The sequence below is a fragment of the Canis lupus genome, chromosome 7 (genome assembly GCF_048164855.1).
Source record: "Canis lupus baileyi chromosome 7, mCanLup2.hap1, whole genome shotgun sequence".
NCBI lineage: Eukaryota > Metazoa > Chordata > Mammalia > Carnivora > Canidae > Canis > Canis lupus.
This window is the reverse complement of record NC_132844.1, coordinates 24,703,021-24,726,545: the sequence shown is the minus strand read 5'-3', so window position 1 is coordinate 24,726,545 and position 23,525 is coordinate 24,703,021. Positions and strand designations below refer to the sequence as shown.

The window sequence follows — 23,525 nt, the reverse complement described above, 5'->3', positions numbered from 1 at the left end:
AAGATAGAGATAATGTCTCCCTCTGGTATAAGTAGACCAGCATACTTACTGCCCAACATAAAAGAATAAGGTTTCCAAACTTCTGAGTTCCTCTCCTATAACATAATCCATTGCATGTGCAGTTGTCATTTGGCTTTCTTCATGTCACCCTGTGGGAACTGGAGCTCAGAGAAATAACATAAATATGCTCATACTCACACTGCTTACTATGTCATGATTAATAAACTATTCTTTATCTCTGACTCACGAGGTTTGTGTCTTTTGCCAGCACCCACAAAACTGTGACAAGCTAACTCATTAGCTTGCAAGTAGGCTACAATCTGAGCCCTTCCATAGTTCTTGACATCTGCTTTCTACATATAAGAAGTTGGGGTACTAGAAACCTCTTTGCAAGCTGAATGATTTTAGTCTCTTTTTAGTACAAATTGATGGTTCTTTATTCAATACAACTCTTTAAAGATCTTTGTGGTTTTTCTATGTGTTAGTTTATGGCCCACCCCCATTAATAAAAGCTACATCTACAGTCCTTTTCAAGATAGTCCTCCTCTACTTGGGCAGCATATTAGGTTACTATGGAATAATGCCTGAAGACCTTTAGCAGTCCTGTTGTCCAGCCAAGATGATGTCATAGGCATTGCCTCAAATCTTTCAGAAGTTTAAGCCAAGAATCTGATAACCACAGCCCTGATTTGAGCTTTAGGTCTAGACAAAGTTTGAGAATCTTGTACTGGCTGGAGTCTGTGAGGGAGAAACTGTCCTGGGCCCTTTATTTTCCTCTAAATTCTGGTTGCAAAGTAAAGAGTTCCTTCTTGCAACATTTTATTATGTGTATTGGGAAGTATGCTGATACTTTCAGCATTCTGTCCTGAAAATCTATTAGTCAGATCTACTTTATTAACTACACTATCTTCCAAATTACCACATGCAATATTTTTTTTGCCAATTGTTTGCTACTAAGTAATACGCTGTTGCCAGTTTTCTCATCTCCAAAAACAATTTCCATCATTTTTTAGGCTTTACCAATAGTCTCCTTGCCACTTTTTCAGATCCACCCACCACTCAGCCCTAAAGCTAATGGCCCATGTTTTGAGCTTTTATTTCAATAGCACTTCACTTCTGGGTATCAATTTTTCTGTTAGACTTTCTGGCTTTATCAGTTATCTTCTGTTGAATAATAAACCACCCCAAAAGTTGGTTATTTTATTTTCTCATGATTCTAATGGATCATGTTTGGTCTGGACTCAGCCAATCAAGTGTTCTTCTGGTTTCTTCTGGAAACTCTCATGCAGCTGTCACCTCTAGCAGTTGTTTGGGGCTAGATGGTTTAGGATCACTTCACACACGTCTACTGGTTAGTGCTGGCTGTGGGTTTCACATTCTCTGTCATCCTACGGGCTGGCCCAGGCTCCTTTACAAGATAGAATCAAAGCTCCAAGAGAGCACAAGTCAAACTGCCAAGCATCTTATAGCCTAGGCTCTTCAATGTCCCTTCTACCACATTCTATGATCAAAGCAAATCAGAAAGTCAGCCCAGAAATAAACCCTACTTTTTGATGGGAAGAGTAGCTATTGTGGACACATGGATGCACTACCCTGATCTCAGTTCCAAGATCAAGGCACTCATTCCCCCATGCTCTAAAAGTGTTTGCTGTTGATAGATCACAGCTGAGTCCCTCCCTGGAAATTATCCTCTGACAAAGGAATCTTCCTAACCCCAGATTACAGCCCCTCCCCCAGGGCCACTCCAATCTAGTGATTTAAAACCTTACCTCAGTGAAAGACAACTCTGAAGTTTTTGTTTTGTTTTGTTTTTAAAGACTTTTTTTTTATTTATGATAGTCACAGAGAGAGAGAGAGAGAGAGGCAGAGACATAGGCAGAGGGAGAAGCAGGCTCCATGCACCGGGAGCCTGATGTGGGATTCGATCCCGGGTCTCCAGGATCACGCCCTGGGCCAAAGGCAGGCGCCAAACCGCTGTGCCACCCAGGGATCCCCAACTCTGAAGTTTTGTTCCATTTTCTTAACTCCCATGAAATGGACCAAGACCACTCTTGCAAGTACATTGTCTGTCCAATCCTGCTTCCCCCAGTGCCTTCACAGATAGTCCCAAGGGCATTCCCCAGTAAACCATATACATGTAAATCAATCTCAGAGTTGATTTCATAAAAAACCCAACCTGGGATCCCTGGGTGGCGCAGCGGTTTGGCGCCTGCCTTTGGCCCAGGGCGCGATCCTGGAGACCCGGGATTGAATCCCACGTCGGGCTCCCGGTGCATGGAGCCTGCTTCTCCCTCTGCCTGTGTCTCTGCCTCTCTCTCTCTCTCTCTCTGTGTGTGACTATCATAAATAAATAAAAAATTTAAAAAAAAAAAAACCCAACCTAAGTGTAATTTAATAATTTATAAGAAATAAATATTTGGCCATTCAGATGACCAAAATACATTCCTCAGATGCATTTGGTCTTTATCCAGTTTCCAAAAACACTTCAGAGACTAAAGGTGAAATAAGCATCTTGTTATTAATGAAGGTAACTTTTGGATCCCACTCAAAGTCCAGGGCTGGTTGCCATGACAACAAATCATGTAATTAGAGGGTTGGAACTTTCAGTTCTATCCCTTGACCTCCAGGGATGGGGAGAGGGACTAGAAGTCGATCAAATCAATTGTTGTTGGCCAATGGTTTTAGTCAATTCTAACTACGTAATGAAAACAAACAAACAAACAAATATAAAAACCCAAGAGGAGAGCTTTTTGGTCCTTTCGGGGCGGGGGGGGGGGGGGGTCTCTTTGGCAGAACTTCCATGGTTGGGGAACCAGACTGCTTCCACATGTCACCAAGCCATTCTCCAAGCTCATGAGGAGGGAAGCTTCTCTCTCAGGACCTGAGTCCTTGTGAGTCACTCCAGCAAGTTAACTAAACCTAAGGAGTAGGTCATTGAGACCTCCAATGTATAGACAGTGTGTCTGAAGATCAGGTAACAGCCTGGGCTTGCAACTGGCATCTGAAGTGGGATGTGAGACAGCCTCATAGGACTGAATCTTTAACCAATAGAATCTGACATTTTCTCTGGGTAGTGTTAGAACTGAATTGAGTTCTTGGACACCTTGTTGGTGTCCAAAAATTACTTGGTGTTAGCAGTGTGGGAGCAAGGGGCACCTCCTTTAATGTTCGAATTGGGAACTTTAAAAGACTAAAGATATGAGAGGTATTAACAAAGTCACAATGTGACCTCCCATAGTTGCAAAGTAAACTACCCCAAAATTTAATGGCTTCAAAAATCAGCTATTTATTACTTCCCATGTTCTATGAATTGACTGGGGAGCTGAATGACCTAGGATGACCTTATTCAGTTGCGCAGTTTGTAATCTGAACTTGAGGTGCCTCAGTTCTTCACTTGTCTCTCACCCTCCAGCAGGCTAGCTCAGGCTTGTTCATATTGCAGATTGTCAGATTGAAAATATGGCCACAAATTCTTTCTCTCCTTGTACTCATCCCCTTGAAATGGGATATTACAGATTCCGTTGGCCACAGTTGCGTGAACCAGATCAGCAGAGATCAACTAAGACAACCCAGATCAGAAGAACTGACCCACACCATCAGAGGAAATAATAAATTTCTATTGTTTCAAGTCTCTGAATTTTGAGATGGTTTGGTTTATAGCAAAAGCTACACATGTTAATGTAATAAGCAAGGTAATATGCAATGGTAAACAAAACAGACACACATCAACCAAGAATAATTTTATTAACAAAAATGTAGACAATATAAAATCACCCCCCCAAAATAAACATATGTCCATAAAAATTAAACTGTTCAGTTAATAATGGTTATATTTGCCTCATATCTTCTATTAATATTTAATTCCTATCTATTCTCTCATAGAGCAAGAATGGAAGTTTTAAGAAAAAAATTGATGAGAGAAGGAAGAGAAGTGTTAAATTGAGGAGGTTATGTTCAACTTTTTTCTGAACTTTGGGAAAATATTGCAATAATTTTATTTTATTAGTGGGACACCAATATTTTACAGAAGGGCATTTGAGAATGATGTGTCTAATTTACCTACTGATTTTATTTTATAAAATTGATCTTGCCCCTTTGGGGATGTTCTAGGCTATTTATTTCTTATTAGTGTCTTTTATCTACTTTCAAATCCATAAAATCCCTTGTAATGATTTTGCCAACTATGAAACTTTGTTGATAACCCACATGGGCTTCTCTAGTCCTTGGAATCATCTACTTCTATTTTAAGAGCATAAAGTTGACTTCAAGAGACATTATAATTGTGGTGATAACTCTATTTTTCTTCATTTGCATTTCATTTTTCCCTCAAGAACTTCTTTTCTCTGAAGCTGAGGGTCAATAAAATTATTTTTACTTTAACATGTTTAGGAGTTATTTCTGTTTTCTTCTTAATGACTTATAAGTTCCCTTTATGACTGTGGATACTGTGACAGGATGAATGTACTATTACCAAGATGCTTTACAGAGCCCTGACCATACAACCTCACACTTACTATTCTTATTCTTCCATTTCTTCTCATACTCTGATTACTTACAAATTCTATCTCTTGTGTATATTTTCTCTGTATTAGTTTTCTCTTAAAAACTTAGCTCTGATTGAGTTTTGCTGAGCCGTGACCTTGGATGCCATCAATTCTTCATGGGGCAGTGCCTCTCTGCCACATTCATGGATTTTTTTTCCTATTATCAGTAAGCATAATTTGAATTGCAAATGTCAGTTATGCTGTAACGGGATGGTAAAGTGTTGACTATTCACTTGAATAGCTGAGCATTGCAGTTTGCTTATGAGCCTGCTCATAAGCTGTCCAGGCTTATGTCCTAGAGAGAGTATAGACTGTACTATTTTACTAAGAGGCAGGAACATGAGTACTTTTCAGAAAGAAGTGTTTTGTTGTAAGTAATTAATTATATTCCTCCTCCCACTACTATCAGAGCTGGTTGACATTATAGCACTGTGATTAAGCTCTGAGACTCTGGAGTTCAAATTTAAGCTCTGCTTCTGCCTGTTGGATGATTTTCACTTTCCGGCCTCAGTTCCTTCATCTGTATAATGGGAGTGATAACAAAATCTAGCTAGCTTAGAGGGCTGTCATGGGGAGTAAATGAGATAAGCTATATAAAGCACTTAACACTGTGCCTATGATGGAGTATATGTTCAATAAATGGTAGCTATTATTACTATATCGCCCCCAGTACTGGCCTTTAATAAATGAAAGTCATTTTATTTCTCACAAGTACTTTTCCATAGGTTATGAATTTGGTTTCATCAACTATTCTCGTGTGTATTCATACCTCTGATCAAGAGAAAATCATGAGTCACTAAGCTTTGAGAATGTCAATATGAAAAGAAGTCAAATAAATTTATTCCATCCCTATTATGAGCACTGACCAATGTTGGTATTCAACTTAATTTGAATAGTACTCCAAACAAAAACATAAATATTCATTACTTGATAAATGCTATTTTAGAAATCATTTAAAAAGTATCTTCTTGAGAGTCATATAATGAGACAGAAGAAAATTCCTATACTTTTGATTTACCTATAAGTCTTTAGATACCAATCTAAAAAGAGCATGACTTTCAAAATTCACATAGAAAACAAAATGATGATAATGTTTAGCTTTTAGAAGTTTAGACTCAAAAGCTTTAATACAATTTACAATTCCTTTTAAAAAACATCATTGTACACAGAGATAATATCCTTATAAAACTATAACAGTAAAATTAAATGGCCAATGTAAATTCCCAGAACAGCCAAAGAGAAAATGAAATGAAAATGAAATTAGTGTTACTGGTTTTCTCATTCAGAGCAAAGCTGTTCAGTTTCTGAAATATTTGGAAGCTATGAGAAAGTTTTTCACACAACTGTTACATCATTTAAATATACAAAACGTATCTGACGAATCCTGAGGAGACAGAGAAGACAAAAGTGAGTTTACTGAGAGATAGAACCTCCCTCCCAACCAAGTGGCTAATCCTGTGGTTTTATGGAGGTTTTTGTGCCTATGGAAGGGGTTTAACACCATGTTTCTCTGAAATCCCTAAAGCAATACTGAGGTAAGGCAGCATTGAGGCTCCCGTATGTGATTCCAGGGACACATCCTCTCAGAGAGCAACACAAATGTAGATAAAAACTTTATCCCCCAGATGAGTTTGAAAAAAAAGACCTGATATTTGAAGACACTAAGACATTAAAGCATTAGCTGTGTTGTTTTGTTTTGTTTTTAAGCTTCAAAATGCTCTTCCAGATGGTCCTTATTGAGAGTAGAGAGTTTATTGGTTTTCAACATAAAAGGAATCCTTAGGGATCCCTGGGTGGTGCAGCAGTTTGGCGCCTGCCTTTGGCCCAGGGCGTGATCCTGGAGACCCGGGATCGAATCTCACATCGGGCTCCCAGTGCATGGAGCCTGCTTCTCCCTCTGCCTATGTCTCTGCCTCTCTCTCCTTCTCTTTCTGTGACTATCATAAATAAATAAAAATTAAAAAAAAAAAAAAGGAACCCTTAGACTCCCAGGGTCCAACCCTCATAGAATATGACTTTTATTTTCATTTCCTGGGCAAAGCTCTTGTCTGTGGCCCCTAGTGCAGAGTGAAGGCAAGGAGCCATCTCAGAGAATTCCACACCAAGTCCTCTGTTGTCAGGAGGAAGAAGTTCCACACCTGGAGGGATGCTAAAATGCCAAGCAGTTGTCAGCAATTGTCAGTGGGATTCAAGCATCAGCTACAACCAAGTACAAGATGTGAAATATAAGCCCCATCACCACTCCCATCAGCTCATTTTTTCTCTTTGCCAGCTACATAAGCCAGAATGGAGAGTGAAGTCCAGCGTTATTCATGTCTACATAGGCCAAGGGACAGGGGCCAAGCTATCTATGCATTTGAGGTGGGACTTCTCCCATAGGAGGTTAGAAAGAGGCTCTCTGATTTCGCAGAGAGCAAAGAACAACAACAAAAAAGGAAAGTTGGAGAGGCAGAAGGGGCTTTCATTGAAACTTCATTCAGTGAGGAGCTAATATAAAATACAATGATTGTAGTTGATAACACTGTATTGTAGAATTAAAAAACAACAAAAACCTCACTCAGTTCTGCTAAAATGTCACCTCCTCAGAGTAAAATACTGATTCTCTGCTCTTTTGCCATGCTTAGTCTTTCTCTGTAGAACTTACATTCCCTAAAGTTAAATTATGTAGTTATTTATCTATTGATTTATTTGTCAATGCATCAGCTTTATATTGATTACCTACTCTGGCAGGCCTATTCTAGGCACTGAGATTACAGCACTGAATAAAGCAGGCCAAGTACTTGCTCTTACATAACTTATATCTCATTTAGGAGTGAGGAGAAAGATTGACAATGAGCAAATAAACAAGTAAACAGAAAATCTGTCAGATAATTGTAAGGGCTCTAGCGAAAAAATAATGCAGGAAAGAAAATTAAGGGACAAGAGCATGTAAGGAGTGGCAATTTAGGTAGAATAGTCAGGGAAGGTCTCGCTGCAAAGATAATATCTGAGCAGAGAGAGCTGCAGGAAGTGAGGGAGAGACACATGTGGCTGACCAGGAAGGAAGAGTATTCCTCCCTGTGTGGAGGAAACAAGTGCAAAGACTCCAAGGCAGGAATGTGCTGAGTGTGTTCAAGGAGCACAAGAGGCCAGTGGTCATGGAAAAGGAAGCAGCAAGAAAATGGTGAGTGATGAGATCACAGAGATACAGGCACCAGGGATACAGAGATGGTTTAAGTACTTTGCTGTTAACTTTGGCGCCTGGTGTAACTTTGGAAAATCACTGGTGTAGGGTTGCAAGATAAAATATAGGACACACAGTAAATTCAAACCTCAGGTGAACAATGATTTTTTTTTTTTTTACTATCAGTATATCCCAAATATTTAATGGGACATTCTTACATCTTGAAAGTATTACTTGTTTACCTAAAATTTGAATTTAACTGGTCATCCTGCATCTTTCTTGGCTAAATCTGGCAACTCTCTTTTGGATGGTTTTGAGCACAGGACTGACATAGTCTTATTTAAGTTTTAAACAGGATTGCTCTAGTTGCTAAGGTGAGAATGGACAACAGAGGCAAAAATGGAAGCAGAGGGATCCTCTTAGGGCACTATGGAATAATCCAAGATGATGAGGCTTTTCCCAATGTCAAAGGAATGAATCAACAGATGCATGGATAAATGGATGTACTTTAGCTTGACTTGAGTGTGGGATAAATTAAGGTGGGTAATTGGGAAATAATGCTGGAAATGTCTACTGGGACCAGATCAGAGGGAGCTTTTAGTGTCAGGCAAGAGATCCGTACTACATCTTTTAAGAAATGGGAAACCCAAGGAGGTTTTGGAATGGGTGGATGATATCAGAACTGGGTTTTAAAAGGAATAAAAGGACACTGCTACCATAGGGCTGAAGAGAGGAATTACTAGAGAGGAACTAGTTATGGGACTGTTCCACCTCTGGTTTAGAGATGCCCAGGGTATGAACTAGGGTGGACTCTGACTTGAGAAAGATGTTCTTTCTTACAGATTGACCCAAAACCAACCAAACAAACAAACAAATAAATAAATATTTCTGGGCTCCTGCAATAAAAGCAAAATGTTTGAAGACTCATACATTCATCTCAAGAATTCATTGATCCAAATAATGGGAAGCCTTCCCCACACACACACACATACCCCTCCATGGAGACACACAGATCTGCATGACCCAAATGCCCTCAAGTCTGCCCTACAAATGCCAACATTCCTCCATAGATAAGTAATTAGACATGGAGAAATGGGGTAATTTATATGAAACCACTTTGTCCTTAGTATCTGATTCAAAACCTTTGAGAAGGCAGTTCTAAAGGTTGCTGGGTCCATGGATGTGTCCCTTCCTAACAGCACCCTGGCTCTGTTCAGTCCTCTTCCCCCATATAGCCATAGTTGGCAGAAAAGGCAGCTCCCATCCCTCCCCCAGAAGTGGGACTGACCAGTCTAAAGGCAATTCCACCCCCCTTGTGTGTGGTGAGTAGAGTGGAACATGTGCCACTTCTCACTAGCAAGTTAATAGAAAGTAAGGGATGGAGGGTGCTTCTGGGGAACTTTTTCTTCATTCTCAAACAGATCTGCTGGATGAACCACTCTCACTTCCAATTATGGACAGTGTAAAGTCTGGATGTGATGAGTCTGGCTTAGAGCAAGGATGCTGGAATGGAGAGAAGGAAAGAACCTGCTCATTGACCACACAGCTGACTATCTGGTTGGTAGAAGGTTCATTGTCTCAGCCCCCTTTCTGCCATCCTGTGCCAGGAATGAGATGGCTAAGTCCAATTCAGAAGTGAAGTATCAGCCAACCCACTTAGCTGCAGCTTTAAAGCTACTTTTCAGTCTTGATGTTAACAGCGACAAATGCCATATTTTGGCCTGTGCCTGTCTGGATCCAGCAGCCCTCTCTTCTAAACTTAGGGAGAAAGTGAGGGCTGTCGCTTCCATCTCCCACCCCTGTCATACTCATATATTGTTAAGGTGAAGGCTAAGTTGCTATAACGCCATGGCTTAACTAAGACAGAAGTGATTTCTCTCGTACCTAGGTGAAGTGAGCACCCTAGATTGGCAGCAGGTTCTGCTTCACACAATCATTTATGGGCCTAGGTTCTTCTACACTGTGTTTCTGTCACCTCTAGTGTTAGTCTCACATGCATGATGGAAGCTGGGTCATCACCATATCCATATTCCAGTCCACAAGAAGGGAGAAGAGAGGATGGAAGAACAAATGCCCTCTGTAGTAAGGCCATGACCCAAGGATGGCACATGTCACTTCCACTTAATTCCAAACTCAGTCCTGTGGCTACTGCTGACTTCAAGGACAAAGTGTATCTTTACCTTGATGGCTCTACTCCCTAGACTTCTCATTTCTTTGGATGATTCACTCCATGATTCATGGCCTTCTTCCACCGGATAGAATAATAAAATCCACTTAACTACACAATACTGAGCTATAATTGAATGTCAGTGAAGATCATGGTTCTTCTTGGACAATGTGACTCCCAGGACATACCTCCTTCATATTGATGCTTCTCAACCATGCTTTTGAGGGGCTTCTCCTGCCCATTCTAGGAGGTGAAGGAGCTGAGCATTCTCCACCCAGAAGGCATGATTTGGAGCCATGTCTTAGCTTTGTCTAGTGCACAGAGGCAATTAACATTTGGAGCAATGAATGAATGAATGATTGGGTGGGTGTGTCGGGTGGATGGATGGATGGAATCAGTTCTCTTCATAGCCTAATGCTCTCTCCTGTGGGTTATATCAGAGTATTACATATTATATCTATTCCAAAGTGGGCATTTTCTGGGCAGGAACATTCTAAGACTTCGCCAGTAAGAAGCAGCACCTAAGTCAAATAAACATGGAAGAGAATAAGTATTTTTTTAACCTTTTTCTTTGTTGTGATGAGTCTTGCTATAAAGGTGACACTGCCCATGTTCCCTCCAAAATCTAAAACAAAACAAAACAATCCTTCTCTGAAGTTTCTGCTGTCTGATGTTGGCTATTTCTCCAGCATTTAAGTCATGAAGTCAGAAGAACAAGGGTCTGCATGTCCTTCAGTGTGTAGAATGTGTCCATGAGTGAGGGCAGACCCTTGGGAGGGGCTGGTCTGTGGACCTGCTGGCACTGCTGGGGCCATAGCCCTGACTAGATGGGACATCAGTGCCAGCAGCCAAGAGAGAATTAGCAATCTGTGGACTATAGATTGATGGAGATTTTCCCATCCTCAACTCACACAAGCCAAGGTGCTCTCTCACAGCATCTGGAGCTTCACTAATGAGTTCTATGCTTCAGTTTCCCCTCTCAAACAAAAAAACAAAAAAACAAAAAAAAAAGGTCAGTTCTTCACATAGAGTTGTTTTGAAGAAAATAAATAAGTAAAAAGATGTGTCAGGTAACTCAATGGGGTCACATAAATCAAAAATTATACTTGCATAGCCCTTTCCCCAGGCTCCAGTCCGAGGTCAGTCCTCATTCCTTTGGTTCTCTTATCCCATACGACCCCATCTTTTATGCCACTAGTCTATCAAAATAGTTCATACCCCTTGAGAAGAAGAATCTCACCTTCCAAGTCACCATCCAAAGAAGTTCATGAAGAATGCAGTGGTAGGAGGACCCTGAAAGGGCTTTAAAATAATGAATCCACCCTCTTGGTAGTATCCTTTGACAGACTTTTAAAGCCTCCCTTTTACAAGAGGACTTGCCTTGGCAAGAAAGTAAGATGCCTGATAAAGAAAGGAGACTTTTCAGTGGAATGCTTTTATCCTTCTAAGTACCCCCAATCAGACTGTGGAGATCAAGCCCCAAGTGCTACAAAGGAAAACGTAGAATTACCTTGCATTTGGAGAGACTCTTTCATCTGCCCTGAGATGGAAGGCAGGCAGGGAGGGAGGGAAGAAAGAAGGGGTATTATTTCAAACTGGTCCTGAAGCCAGGCCATAACAAAAAATGACAGTTCTCTGGCCTCTCCTTCAGGGAAGGACTTCACTGGAAACTTCTCAGGCTCATAACTGGCATTGGCTTGGCTGGGCCTTGACACTGCAGTAAAGCATTGCCCTTTCCTGTGAGGTGCCCTCATGGCCCCCTCCCCCCTCTGACACCCCATCAGGAGAGTCTGCATAAAACTCCAAACACAGAGGGTAATACGAAGCAGAGGAATTAAGGGATGGAGGTCACTAAAAGATCAGAGCAGGACTCTTGTATGTCCTCTCTCTGTTGTCAGTACCTGAGTGCAGGCTCTCCACTTGTTATAAAAGACATACTTATTGCCTCATAAAGCAAACATTTTGCACCTTACCAGGACAGAATTTTCTTTTTAATTCCATTCCGGAGGGAAAAGCAAAACTCTCTCTCCCTGAGGTCTGAATACTATCATACATGTTGAGTATTGTGCAAACTGTGCATACTGAGGTCTGAGTAAGTGCTCTCCTGTGCCCTTTGCTTCTCATCCAGAGTAAATATCCCTGAGCTGCATCTAGGTTTAAATTGCCAACTCAGAGGCCTTATGGGTGCGGGGCTGGAGAATTTGTGTTTCTCACCCCACCCCAGAGGAGGGCCACTCCAGATGTAGGAGGCACAGACAGACAGAGCCCGTTTGGTCTAGTACAGTGGTTCTCAGTCTGGCATCTCAGCCCCCTATGGAAGTGCCCACAACCCAATAACCGGACCGCACTCTGGTCACTAAAACAAGATTTCTGGGGTGGACCCAGACATCACACCCCAAGTATGCATTGGAAATCTCTGAGCTTTTCAAGGTGCAGATGTCTGATCCCCAGCAACTAAGTTTGTAAAAGTCTACCAGCAACTGGACCACAGGATGCTGAGCAAATGCCTTCAGTTTGTGCCAGCCCTCTCCCTAGCTGCATTCGAGACCCCAAAGGTCCTCGGGCATTGGCCAGCCTATAATTTGGAGTTGGAAACACTGATCCAGTAAAATGAAAATAACATTCTGTGCCAGAATCACACAGTTGTTACATCAAAGTGCCAGAATTCCAACCTAGGTCAACTGATTCCATTGTCTGAGCTTTTAACCACTTTGCCTCAAATTTTCCATATTTTCTTTACTGATATCCAATGATCTGAACCCATCCACCTCTCCAAAAGCCAATTCTCCAAAGCACAAGTTTGCCAAAAGCTAATTTGTCAACTTATCACATCACCCAAAATTTCCTTGAACCATCTAAAGAGTTTATAGCTATCCACGGCACATAGTTGGTTTCAACAGATTTTGAGGATTTTTTTTCTGTCCAGGTTTCCCTTTTGTCATATCCAGCCTGATAAGAGGAAAAGGGCAAGCCTTTGCCCCTCCAGAGTAGTTCATTCTATCCCTGATACCACCTCTACTTTGTACCTGTGCTCTGTCTTCATTAACACTTGCACACAGGCCCCCAAGCTCTTAACTCCATGGCTGTCAGTGTTTGAGCACTAGGCACAGGCTGTGGCAGGGACCATAGTGAGCCTCGACTATATAGGACTCCCTGCCTTTGGTCAGGTGCTCCAGAGAGAGGGTCCCCCCAAACAGAGCAGTAACAGAGAGGTTCCACTCCAGTCAGCCATTCCAGACCTATCAGAAGCTATTCCTCTGCCAAGCTGAGGTAAACTAGTCATTCATAAAACAGATTTTCAATGAATTGACAAGAGCCCTCCAACTCAAACCCCCATGCACTATTATGGCATCCTGTCTTGCCTAAGGCCATGCACTAATCATGCTGCATTATAAATGCTTCTTCACTTCCCTCCTGCAGCAGACTGTGAGTCCTTTATAGGCAAGGGCCCCCTTTCACTTTTATACATCAAGCACCTAACACAATAGCTCTCTTATTGTTAGAGTGACAATAACATTTATCTTTTTTTTTTTTTTAACATTTATCTTTTAAGCCAGAAAATTTTGAGAGTGTGAAGGGCAGGTAACTCAATGGGACATTAGGATAACTGGCACAAACCAAAACTGTCTTGAGTAGTGTGAGTCATGATCATTCTCTGGGTAGCAATTAATAAAATTGCTGAAATAAAAGGCATTCACAGGATTGGTCCACTTCCTGTTAATTGTATACATTGGATGTCTCTCAGTAGAGACAAGGCTTTTCATGAGAAACCATGGGTGATATGAAGCACCCCACTGAGTCCCAAAGGTGCTTGTCCCAAATCTACTCCCTGTACCCTGGTTACTTGGCTCATAATACAGAACCTAGCGCAGAGAAGTGCTCTATAAAACATGTTGAACTAAATTAACACACTTTGTTAAAACACTCCCATAGTTGAAGTCAAGATTATTATTGTGGGTTGAATTGTGTCCCCGAAAAAAATATGTCCAAGTCCTAACTGTGACTTGAATTGACCTTACTTGGAAATAGGATAATAGTATCATGGAGGTTGTGATCAAATTAAGATGAGTTTATACTGAATTAGGGTGAGCCCTAATCCAACAACTGGTATCCATATTAGAAGAAGGAAATTTGGACACAGACACATGGGGGAAATGCTATGCAAAAGACAGAAGCAGGGATTGGAATGCTATGTCTACAAGCCAAAGAACTCCAAAAATTGCTGGAAACCACCAGGAGTTAGCAGAAAGGCATGAAATAGGTTCTTCCTCAGAGACTCCAGTAGGAACCAACCCTGCTGATATCTTGATTTTTGACTTCTAGCCTCCATAATTGTGAAAAAATAAATTTCTATTGTTTTAAGCCAATCAGTGTGCAGCAATGTTTTACTGCAGCCATAAGAAACTAATATAGATGGCACATGTTCATTGTAAATGAGAATAAAAATGTCAGTGCCAACAAAACCTGGCATAATCAGTACTCCACATTCTTATATCCACCTACCTCTCTAACCTTTCCTACTACACTCCTCTGGGCATCCTCTACTCCAACTACGTTGTCTTGTTCATCTTTCCTGGGACATGCTTTGCTATTCTGTAATTCTGTGGCTTTACATATGCCCGTTCCCTCTTCCCTGATCTCCCACATACTAGTTTAACAACTAACTCCTCTAGAAGCCTTCTCTAAGTCTCTCAGGAATATTTAAGGTCCCCTGCTTTGAAATCCTACAGATGTTCTTCCTTCTTTCCTGGTATTCATGGTTATGATCTCTGTTCTTGTCTATTTGCCCTGTTAGGTGTTGAGCACTTCCAGGAGCTGTGTCCTACTCCTCTCTGAATCCATGGTGCCTCGCATGCTTGGCACAGAGTAGGGACATCATAAGAATTAGAACAATAGAAATTTGGCCCTGGGGAACAGTGAGACTATAGTAAAAGGCGAAAGATTTATGCGATCTGAAGAGAAACCAGAGTTCAGTGAGACTATAGTAAGCAGAGAGTGGAGAGTGTCACTTTTTGTGGGAAGATAAGGCTAGTGAGGTAGACTGGATACAAATAAGGATGGGTCTGAGAAGCTGTGAAAAGAAGTTTAGACCTTATCTTGCATACCTTTAAGAGCCTGTGAACATTTTTTGTCTGTGACCTAAAAGGGTATGTGCTATGGAACAAAGGATCCTACAGTAGTGTGAAAGACATGACAGAGTGGAAGCTGCGTAGATGTCCAACAGCTTAGCTGGGAGGTATTTGCCAGTCCCGGTGGGAGATGACAATTCAATGAATGAATGAGGCCAGAGGTGGTTCGGATGGACTCGAGATCTGTCAGGAGTCCTCACAGCCAAATTACTGGGCAAAATAGTGGGGAAAAGGAAACAAGGAAAACCCAGAGATGTCTTACCTATAAATATGATAGGCAATAGTGCCCAACAGCTTAGCTGGGAGGTATTTGCCAGTCCCGGTGGGAGATGACAATTCAATGAATGAATGAGGCCAGAGGTGGTTCGGATGGACTCGAGATCTGTCAGGAGTCCTCACAGCCAAATTACTGGGCAAAATAGTGGGGAAAAGGAAACAAGGAAAACCCAGAGATTTCTTACCTATAAATATGATAGGCAATAGTGCCATCTGTCATGAGAGGACTACTCAGGATAAGAGCATATTTGGGGGTAGGACTAGGAGTGTCCAGAAAGTGAGTTCTGTTCTGGACATATCTGGAGAGTCCCAGGAGGCCATTTGTGTAACTGATTCTGGAGCTCAGACAAGATAGCTTGATTGCAGATAGAACTCTAAGAGGTGTTGAAGTATAGGTAGAGAATGGCTGAAGGAGTGGATGAGCTCCTCCAAGGGAGTGTACACTGCAAAGGCAAAGTGGACTGTGGACAGACCCTGAAGAATACCAATAGCAAATCAGAGCCTCTCCATAAGACACTTCCTGGATTTCCTTACTCGGAAGTGGCAAGGAGGCTGCCCTCACTGGTTCTGCAGCCATCTGCCCTCAAATCCTCTGGGCCACTTCAGGAACAGCTCTCCTATGAGGAATAACTCTTTCAGTCTGCCATCTCTCAAAATTATTTTTTCTGTTTGCTAATAATATTCAGGCACAAAAACTCTGGCTCAGAAGCTCGGGATTAATGTGATGAAAATCCATATTCACCTTGAACAGGCTGTTTCAAATAACAGATATTTATTTGATCAGACTCCATTATGCCCTCAGCTATATCCCTGCATATAAGAAAAAAGGCTCAGCCCAAGGTTTTGGAGACCATTGTTCCAGGTCCTTTAGTCCCTGGAACACAGTAACCACAAGAGGAGACAAATTAAAAATTAATGAATGTGCTGTACTAGATGTCTTGCAGTCAAGGATCTTTGTGTAGATAAAAGAGCAAGGGGGGAGGGGAAGGTTTCATGGTTAACGTTTTTCTTTATAATTATTAGGTGGGGAAAATTGGTGAAGAAAGTGGGGGAAGTGACAGGGTAAGTGAGACAAAAAATAAAGGACTGCAGCATTAAGAAAGCAAGAAAAGAAGAGAAGCAAGTGTGGAGACAATCGGGTCTTTTAGGCTTACATTGCATGGGGTGCAGTATACAAAAAAGTGTGGGGGGGTACTTCAAGGTAAAGAAAAGCCCCACTTCCACTTGGGCTACTTTGCCCCAAGCCTAGGCTGCCCTGACTTGAATAATGAGCTAGTTTGAGGCCAGTAGCAGAGACTTATGTAACAAAACAAAAAAGTCTTTGGCTTTTCTACCTACCTTCTTCAAAGAATATATAAAGCTTCCTATACATTGTAATCTTCCATGGCCATGCAGTAGTTTTGTGCAGCCAAGTGGTTACCACCAAAGGAAATCTGTGTTTCCTAATAAGAAACAAATTAAAATGTCAATAATCAAGTAAAACCATTCCCCCTTCAAACACACACACATTTGCTGAACCTTGAAAAATAAAACCTAATATTTCTTTTTAATGACTGTAAGATCAATAGATTTCCCCCCAAAAAAGTACCTAGTGAATTAGAAGTAAATCTACATATTTTCTAAAACTACTGAAGTATCACAAACCCAGAATATGAAGCTTTCCAAATCAAGCCTGAAGCAAACAAAGATTGCATCTGGTTAAGTCGTGCTTCATAAAATATACTACTATGCTATTTTAAGATAACTAAAACTTTGTGGTTTAAATCCCAATAGAAAGCAGAATATACATATCAAGGATGAGGAATTGGTTAAATGTTAAAGCATATTATCTGTGACACAGCCTGGCTTTTGGCAAGTTAGATCAGTTGGATACAGAGCCACAGAGCAAAGATTAGGGCTGTGATGGCCTCATGAGCCAACTGGTCACTGCTTTATTTGGGACTGTGAGCCAAAGGACCACCAGAGACCACTACTGTGCTTCTCATGAGGTGGAGCTGATGTGAGTACCCTTTTTCAAAGCACATGAGCCATCCCAAAGTACAGAGCCTGCTGGGTTCCCCAGCACAGTGGGTTGTGACACTCATTGTTCATCAGAATCACTCACGGGAGCTTTTTATATCTATAGACACTCAGACCTTACCCAGAGATTCAGATCCAGTGGCTGGAGGGGGTGGTGCAGCCCTGGCATCTGTGGTTTATAAAAGCTCTCCAGGTGGTTCCAATGTGCAGTCCCCACAAGAGCCTTGACTTCACCAGCCCAGCTGGTGGCTCAGTCCCCTTCCTTTTCATTCACATTTCTTCCTGGGTCGGGGAATGCCATTAATACCCCCTCCTCCACGAAGTGTCTGCAGATGGTGCAAAGCCTAGTCACGCTGAAAGCTAAGAGAGTTGGTGATTGTCTCCAAGCAAGGAGTGATGTAATCTGATTTGTATTTTAAGAAAATAACCATGTAGGAGGACGGCAGAAGGACTGATGAGGGAGAGCCTGAGGGCAAGGAGACCAGTTGAGCACTTGACCAATGTTGGCTATCATGGCCAGGGATGGGAAGATGCAGACAAAGTCTGAAAACATGTCTGAGACTGAACCAACAAATCTGTTGTGTCAGCAAGGGCAAGAGTAAGGAAGGAGTTGAGGGTAGAAATATAAGACAGGGAAATAAGGTTAAGAGTGACCAAATCAGCTAAGAAGAAGATCAAATGATCTGGGGAAGGAAAAAGAGCATCAGCCTACCTGGAGTGCTTGCCCTTCTTTCTCATCCATTGCTCTGGATAATGCTGGAACAGACACAGAGCTACCATTAGACCTAGTGCTATGGGTTTGTGTTGCAATAATTTGTGTTTGTGTTTCTGTCTAGACTGAACTGCTGAAGAGCAGGGACTGGTATTGTTCTGTGTGTGTGTGTGTGTGTGTGAGAGAGAGAGAGAGAGAGAGAGAGAGAGAGAACACCTAACACAGTAAGCATGACATAGGCACATAACAATGTTTTTGCTAAGATGAGTGATATAAGAGAATTGGGAATAGCCTCTCTGGGAAATCTGTTATCAAGCCAGCTTTATGACATTGAGAGTTTCACATTGAGAGTTTCACATGAGCCAAAGTGCCTCATTCACCTGGGCTGCAAATGGCTTACATGACAGGATGATTCCGGCAACATCTTTTGGGAGAAAGTGATAATGAGGAAAGCCTTTTAGCCTTCAGTCATCATGTTTTGGTACAGTGTGCTCTCCAAGATGGGAAGCCTCTGACAAAAGCCACTGTCCACGGTGGGTTCCATCTTTCTTATTATGGGAGAGGAGGCCACAGACAGGGAATTGAGACTGGAGCCTGTTGTCTGTCCTTGTCATGGACACAGTGTGGGGGGAGGTGGTACGGGATATGGGAGGGCAAGAAATTAACTTGACCAGAATAACCCAGGGAAATGAGGGATATGCCACTTGGCTCAACAACAGAAAAATGCTTTTCCAATGGAATGCGTGATGGTGGCAAGAGCTGCAGGAGTTGAGCAATAATTTCTAAGAGCACAATGAAACAGATTCTATGGCTCTTTTTTTTTTTTTCAGAATTGCCATTCTTTGCTTCCAGATCTCCCTGCAACACCCCCTTTCCTTCCCTGAGTTCCCTGAAATGATACACTGAATATGGTTAATTAATCAATCAATAGCCAGTGATTATCAGACAGCTGCTATATGTCTAAGAGAGAGGAAGCCAACCAGTGTGCAAACTGGGGGGTGACCCAGACCAAGGCATGCCTAACCTCAAATGTGCCGCAGGCAGCATTTGACCAGATGCTTCATTCCCACCTCTCCTCACAGATGCCTTCTAAGTAGTTTGGTCCCTTCTGTACCAGGAAATTGATTGTGTCAGCTACAGTTGTATTTCTCACATGAAATCTCCCTGTGCGACTTTTTATTGTGAGCCATCTCCCTCTCCCCACCACCACCAACCAACCCCAATCCCCAAGGGGGACACTATTGCATTGCCAATTAGAAGTATGCTATCCAGACTTCTTTGTCTGCAATGCTGTGAAGGCTTCATTTTCACATTTCTCTTTGACTAGAAGTGTTAACTCCCAGTTTCAGGAGTTTGGGTGGATTTTCCTTTGCACATCTATGATATTCAGTATAAATGTGTACTCACTTTACCTGCCCTATAGGTTTTCCACTTCTGTTTCTAGTTCCTTCAAAAGAGAATTCAGCAAAATTCTGTACTGGGCATGTCCCCCCATGGGGGACTGTTGCTGACAGCTTGGGAGAGAACAGAAAGAAAAGAGGAAGAAGAGAAATAAAGAAGAGGCCAGTAGGCAAAAGGATTCTTGAGGCAAAAGGGAGTTGTCGAAAGGGTTTTGGAAACAATTCACGGCTTCCTGTTGTCTGCAGTCGGCTTTTGTTTTCAAAGTCTTGAACTCAGTCACCACTTTATTTATTCAGTTCTGTGAGCCTGATTCAGCTTTAAAACTGCCTGATACATATCTAAGCATACTCCCTGCAAAGGCATCCATCATGGAAATGAAGCCATGTTACAAAAAAAGCACAACTAACACAGAAGGGACGAATTTAAACTATGAGGTAGGGAAAAATATTAACATATAAATATTCAGAGCCTTACCCTCTACCATGCCTGAAAGAGTTCCAGACTGTTTCTATGTGTGTAACAGAGGCTGTGGCGGGAGAACCTCAAAGCCTGGCTAGGTTTGCTTTAGAAGGAACTGAGAATCGATGTGTAGAGGAGCAACTACTGGGTAGGAGCACACCGCTGAGAAGCTGAGGACCAGGGGGTGGAGAGAAAGACAATTTTTAAATCTTTTTCCTTGCATTATGATTATAATCTGTCACCAGCATTTTCTCAGTAAACTGAAATGATCATTCAAGTTACTTTTAAGCATTTGGGGGTAATAGATTTTACTTTGAAAGTGACTCCACCCTGAGGAAGGGCCATGTGGCAGGCAGCTTATCTTTATCCAGGTTATACATACATCTAACATATCTATAGAAATTAAGTTTATAAATAAGAGCTGGCAAGGAAAGCAGTATTGGTTGGGGAGGGTGTTCGGGGGAAAAATAAGTGAGGGAAATAAGACTCTCATAATAATATGAAAAAGTCAGTCTCAATTTTTCATCAGACTGTCCTTGAATACTAAACGGTCACTTACAGAACAGTGACAATTGTGAAAGAGGCCCAGGGCCCCAGATCTCCCCTAGGTAAAACCTTCTTCTTATTAAATGACAATTTGTGGTCAAAACTGTGAGGCTGACCCCACCCCCTCTTCCCAATCACAGGCCAGTTGGAGACACCATGGCAATGAGGGCAGGATTTGTCTGCTGGAGAGGCTATTAGCCACACTTTACATAGCATTAGGGACCTCCTCTGTGCTCTTTCTCAGCAGTTTATCTAAATGTGTCCAGCATCTTGGAGGCTAAAGGGAAACTATGAGAGAACAACTCCACTCCCTTAGAGTTTATTGAAATTATTAACAAATTACCATAAGTGAGAAGTTATTTTATAGCAAAAAGAAGAGATCAGTTCCCCCAAATCATCATTCAGAATATTTAAGAGAACTGTTTTAAGAGTTGCTGAGAAGATGGACAGAGAGGGTCCCTGGCCTTGCCCCTTCTTGGCTTTGAAACATGTATACCTGGATCTGTATCTGGGTCCACTGGGATGAATGAGGTTGCCCCCAGGCAGGGAGTCATGGAAACTCCAGGCCAGACAGGTAGAGGGCTTGCCCCACAACATGCAGGCTCCAACTCTCACACCCAACCACCCAGCCTCTCCAAGGTGGAAGGAGGAATCTTCCACTCTAAGGAATGCCACTTTGTCAAAACAATCACAGCAATCCTGACCCACATTAATGTCAGCCCCAAGAGTGGCCCAGGGAGCTCCAGGGTCAAGTCTTGGTGCCCAATATTTAAAATTGTATAATCACCAGGGCACCTGGATGGCTCAGTCAGTTACCCATCTGACTTCAGCTCAGGTCATAATCTCAGGGTCCTGGATCTAGCCCAATATCAGGTTCCCTACTCAGCGGGTAGTCTGCTTGTCTCTCTGCCCCTCGCCCTGCTCCTACTTCCTCAAATAAATAAATAAAATCTTTAAAAAATAAATAAATAAAATTGTAAAATCATCATGATCACTGTTAAAGTCTATGAAATATATACATAGATAAAAGATTAGAAACATAGCCCATGTTTACATTAGAATAATTCTTATTTTCTCCATCAAATAAAATGTTTCTAGTTGCCTACCTTTCAGCCACACTCATTTGTAACTTCTACAATCAGAAAATATCTCTTTTAATTGTGAAAATAATCATACATCCTTGCTCTGGCCGTAATTAGCATAATAACCTCTCCAAACCTTATTTCCTCACCTACGAAATGAGAGGCTGTGTGTGTGACTTGTTTGCCAAGGTCCCATTCAGCACCAATATTCTGGAAATTTGTGAGAAATTTAATTATAAGCAATACTAATTTAGCCACAAGAGAGTACAGTTCTTATAAACTTGTTAGAAATCCCAATTATTTGTATCTAACTTGACAAAAAAAATTAAATTTGGCTTGACATAAGGGAAAATCATTATGTATACTAATTCTATTTTCTCTTTTGGAGAACTTAATGATCCATTCATTTATCAGATTTTGTTAAGGGCTTATTATGTTCCAGGAACTCTGCCAACCATTGTTATCTTCACAGCAGTGTATACTTCTATGAAATTGGTGTATTAAGGTAATGCTAGCTGCTATAACAGATAAACTATCAGCTATCAATGGTTTACTATGAGATGATCGTTTCTCACTCATTTAAAGCCCAAAATGGGCATTCCTAATTAGGGTGTCATTGTGCTTTTCCAAGTAAAGACTCAGAAGCTAAGGTTGCTGCATCTTGCGTCTCTGCTACCTTCAAGACACTTACTAACTCACAGTCCTCTACTACCTTAATCTGGCAGAGGGAAGGAAAGAATGGAGGTTTTTCTAACAGCGAGGATTGTTAGTGATTCTCATAACTCGTGCTTATATTCCATGGGCTTTCCTCAGTCATATAACCAGGAATCACTATAGAGGAGGCTGGGGAATCTTGCCATGTACCCATGAAGAAGAGGAACAAGTCTGGTGATTAGCTGTCAGTCTTCACCTCAACAGCCATCATGCCCATCTTTATTTTTTTTTATTTATTTTTTATTGGTGTTCAATTTACCAACATACAGAATAACCCCCAGTGCGTCATGCCCATCTTTAAAATGAGAAATGAAGCTCAGCAAGTAAGTGGCAGCTTCCAGATTTGAACCCAAGAGCCTGGCTGCCACACAAATGCCACATTCACATAAGTAGCAAATAAACTAGAATTGTTAATGCTGTGATACTGATAAGGGAAGAGGAAATAAACTCTTTGGGGAGGGAGGATAACCTTGCCTAACATAGCTAGTGGTGGACAGAGGATCACAGAAGTTAAGTAAACTGCTCAAGACCAGACAACTAGTCAATGGCTAAATGGAGGCTCCAAGCCCAAAGCCTTATGCTTTTACTTTGTTATCAGATTTCCTACAATTCCGTCTTGAAGGATGAATGTGTGTTTGCTGGCCAAAAAGAGGAGACAAGGCACTGACAAGAGAAGGAACAGCATGTATATAAGTCTGCTGGCAGGATAAAGCCTCCAGAGAAAGAGCAAGTTGCTTCATGTGGTCAGTTATCTGTTATGAAAGCAATCAAACTGTCTATAGCCAGCCCCAATGTAGATTATGTCTGTGAAATATTATTTCTCAGATAGCCCAATTGTTATATTGCCTGTCATTTTTATTTTTGCATAAAATTGAACTTTATGGTTCTATGGTAATAAAATCCTTTCATTATACCATGTTCCTACTCACTAAGCTTTCAGTAAGATATACTCTTTTATGTTACAGCTATATACTTTGATTAAAGCAGTTATAGATTCATCTAATTCCACATTCAAATAACTGCCCTGATCAATTTTTATTTTCTATACTTTCCCTTTTGATCCATTATCCCATTTCTCCAGAATGGCTCTAAGATAATTTGTAATCCCTGGCATTTTGCTCTATGTATAGGTGCTGACCTATACATTTAATAGTTTTAATAGTTGTGCAAATCAGCCTGGCTTGCTCTGTGTTATTCACTATTTGCAGCCTGATTAAAGTCATGAATCTCTGAAATATAACTATGTTTTGAAGATTGCCATCTAAATTATGTAAATAACTAGCCCTGTAATTAGCTTTCTTCTTTGATGAGCT

General features: G+C 41.4%; 2 long non-coding RNA genes across 4 annotated transcripts in view; both read right to left on the bottom strand.

Moving 5' to 3' along the window:
- The window catches only part of LOC140636665 (uncharacterized), an 89,213-nt gene that overhangs the window by 25,634 nt on the left and 40,054 nt on the right, over nucleotides 1-23,525 (bottom strand). The window contains exon 2 of the long non-coding RNA XR_012033889.1: nucleotides 16,618-16,721. This is a non-coding gene — a long non-coding RNA (uncharacterized lncRNA). The remainder of the gene's footprint in view (nucleotides 1-16,617; nucleotides 16,722-23,525) is intronic.
- On the bottom strand, nucleotides 3,736-12,472 carry LOC140636655 (uncharacterized). 3 transcript variants are annotated; one of them, XR_012033878.1, is made up of 5 exons: nucleotides 12,349-12,472; nucleotides 11,385-11,414; nucleotides 11,115-11,275; nucleotides 9,888-10,395; nucleotides 3,736-6,693 (listed from the first exon to the last, which is right to left on the bottom strand). It is a non-coding gene; the product is annotated as an uncharacterized lncRNA (long non-coding RNA). The 3 variants fall into 3 exon arrangements; XR_012033877.1 differs by lacking the exon at nucleotides 3,736-6,693 and having other exon boundaries at nucleotides 7,815-10,395; XR_012033879.1 differs by lacking the exon at nucleotides 3,736-6,693 and having other exon boundaries at nucleotides 7,815-10,395; nucleotides 11,848-12,464.